Source organism: Triticum aestivum, chromosome 3B (assembly GCF_018294505.1).
Source record: "Triticum aestivum cultivar Chinese Spring chromosome 3B, IWGSC CS RefSeq v2.1, whole genome shotgun sequence".
In the NCBI taxonomy this organism is placed as follows: domain Eukaryota; kingdom Viridiplantae; phylum Streptophyta; class Magnoliopsida; order Poales; family Poaceae; genus Triticum; species Triticum aestivum.
In genome coordinates, this window is record NC_057801.1 from 31,592,315 (window position 1) to 31,595,863 (window position 3,549).

A 3,549-nucleotide genomic window follows, 5' to 3' on the forward strand; every position below is an offset into this window, starting at 1 on the left:
ATATCTTGATGCTGATATGATTACCCTATTCCTAAGAGTAAAAGAACCACACCGCTTGTGTATAACTGATGTTGTGTCAACACTTCTGGATCTCTGTATTAATATTTACTATCTGAATTCTTTCAGGCCCACATTGACAGGGAAAATTAATATGTTTGGGGTGTTCTCTCATTTTGTGTGTCAGTGTCTTGGAAAATGTTGTTTTAGTCGAATTCTAGTTTTCTTGTAGCAGCCTGAGGTCCTTCTCTATTTTATTTCTTTCTGGTTAGGTAAGAAGTACTGTTAGTGAGGTTTAGCCTTGCAAATTGGCTGGTTACCATTTGCCTCTGTTTCTCACGACATTGGAGTCGGTGTACTGCTCGGAGATTTATATTCTGGTTCTCCATTGTTTGATGGCCACCTTTTCCATGGATGGCCTGATAGGAGCTAGAGGAACCTTTATTCTCTCTCCTTGTTTATTTGGTCAATCAATTATGCATTCATGTTTGCATCCGCTGTATTGTTACTATTCATAATCTGCAGTTTGATTTTATTGATGGATGGTGAGATAATGTCAATTGTTATAAATGACGTAGCTTACTTTCCTCTATTTTTTCTGTTCTAGTTTGGATCTATTATTTCTTTGATCTTCTTTGGTGCATGCAAATTGAACCTCTATTTGCTTGTTGGCACCAAGGGGGAAACGATCATACGTGAGCCTGCAATTGAAGTTCTTGGTTTTGTGGTTCTTGCTGTTAGATTATGTGGTTCTTGGTTTTGGCAAAATCAAACATAATTCAACTATTTATTATTAGTACAACCAACTATTTGCATGTTTGGACCTGCAGTAGCTACTTATCACACGCTAGATAGATTTTTAGATTCAAATCAGATCAATGTGTACGTGAGAACTAGCTAGTTCCGTGTATTTGGTCCTTGAACTCAATTGGCATCAATCCTGGTTAGCTACTACAAGTTGTAGCTCACCTGGTTCGATGACATATGGGGCTCTAGGTAAAGATCCAACACAAAAAGACCAATGAGGTTAAAGTTAGCTAACTTAGGGTGGTAAGTTTTGGTGGCCACATTCCCTAGTTGTCTCATCTTTCAGAATGGATTTGTTTTACACTCGCATCTAATATTGCGGTGTTGTATGCTTAGTACAGTGCTCTATCCAGAGTTGGAAGATTCAAATGAGCTTGCCTTGTTTATCTTCTCAGCTCTTGCGCAACTACGAATTAGCTAGCTAGTTTGTTAGTTCCCTGGCTGGAAAGTGGAAACACAACTTACTTGTATATCCTGTCGGTGCTCAACTTGCTGCAGGTACTATGCCTCCTGCCTAGTGAGCTGCAGGTCTTCTTCCCCCATCACCTGCAGGCATTGACGACCACCATGGCCTGCTGGAGCTCCTGCTCAGGTGATGATGCACCCGTGCTCCTCCGACCATGTTACTGCCGACGCCATGTAGCGGCAACTTGCAGCAGGATCCCCGACCCCTTCCCAACGAGCTGCCTGCAGGTATGCCCTCCTCTCCTTCCTCCCCGTTATTGCGGAACCTTACGCTTGCATGTGTAAGTGAAGCATTCTTGCTCTTGTGAAGACCATAGGCACATCCAAATCAAATAAACTTGGTACCAAGCATAATTAGTAGTGCATCCTCTCATGTCTTGCCCAACTAGCATTTCACTAGTTAGTTCCCAGGAAATACAACTTGCTTGTATATACTAGCTCCTTAGTGTACATCTTGCTGATCCTTGTTTTGTGAGTTGAACAACTCTTGCTTTATTTTGGTTTCAGTTGATGTATTGACACACAAGAATGATCGATCAAAAACTCATCTTCTCATGTATCATCACATCTCAGCATGTCTAGTTAATTTGTCACATCTTTACTGTTTTAGTACATAGTTTCAGGGATCATGCTTTATCAGTGGTCCCTATCAAGTTCCATATCTTGTCAGTAGCTGGCTGTATGTACGCTACCCGCTTGGGTACATTCCCCTTCCTCGTGGTCTCACTGTCTCGTTTGTTGCCAGGATTCAAGCAGGCATGTGAAGATGAGAAGAGCAGCAAGCTGGTGGGCAAAGTCTTCTTCTGCAGTGACAACAACCTCATGAGCACCGGGCTGCACGACCGCCTGCAGCTGCAACAGAGGAGCGGGAATGAGCTGCAGGCACTAGACGACCAGGACCTGGCTAAGGTACGCCCTCCTTTCCTTCCTCCCTCTTCCTGTCAAATCTTGTCATCGCGTGCAAAGCTATAAAATCAGATCTTGATCTTGTGTGTAAAGCAATGAAATCTGGCTGTTGGGTGTAATTTGAAGATGTTGCTTAGCTTATTTATCTTCTACATGTGACTGACTCGCTGATTGGCTAGCTTCTACATCTCCAGTTCAATTGAAGAGAAAGTTGGGTTGTTTTATTCAAGGCATGAATTTTTTTACGTGTCAAGACATCGGCCTTCTTTGCATATTTGCAATGCTTCGTCCGTAATACTCCCTCCGTTCCTAAATATAAGTCTTTTTAAAAATTGCAATATGGACTACATACAGAGCAAAATGAGTGAAAAAATCTACACTCTAAACTATGTCTATATACATCCGTATATTTGCTTTACTCACTGGTATTCTTTCCATGAGGTCTGGCTATTAAGTATCATTCTAACTTGACAGCCATTTCATTGTCATGAAAAGGTTTCTCCTTTTGCCTTTACATGATGTCGGTTGTTGTTACTTCGTAAACTAGCAGCAAGAAAAGACCAAAAGTTTACTTGTTTAAGCAAGTTAGTTTGGTTTTACTTCTTCTTGGATGTTATCCTGTTTTTGTACCATACATGCTAGATAAAAATTTGGATTCAAATCAGATCAGTATGAATGAGAGGACTAGCTAGTTATGAGTATTGGGTTCTTGAACTCAATTGGCGTCAATCCTGGTAAGCTACTGCAGTTGTAGCTCACCTGGTTCGATGACATATGGGCTCTATGTAAAGAGCCAACACAAGAAGACCGATGATGTTAAAGTTAGCTAACTTAGGGTTGCAAGTTTTGGTGGCCACATTCCCTAGTTATCTCATCTTTCAGAACGGATTTGTTTTACACACACATCTAATATCAGGGTGTTGTATGCTCAGTGCGGTGCTCTATGCAGAGTTTTGTTTGCTCTATCCAGAGTTGGAAGATTAGCTTGCTGGAAACTTATCCAAGCTAATCCTTTTAAGATTTAGATGTATCTCAGATTTATGAGTAACAATTTCAGTTTAGTTGTTGGATGTATAAAAATTATTTCTCTGTCAGTGTTTCATGGATAATGTACTCGCATTACTATTCAAAATAAAAATTTGAATCATGCATAATAATTGATCCTTCCCACTACCTCTGTGCTAGTTGCCTTCAAGTGACGAATTGATGGAGCTTAAGCTGGCCTTCAACGCCACGGCTGGGCAGAGGTTGGGCAGCTGGCCTGCTGACACCAATGCCTAATCTTTTTTGGTGAGTTCCTGGTCTTCCCTTATCCTCTCCCTCTGCCATGAGATGGTATCCAGCCATCGAGCCGTGTCTGATTCTGGTATTGGC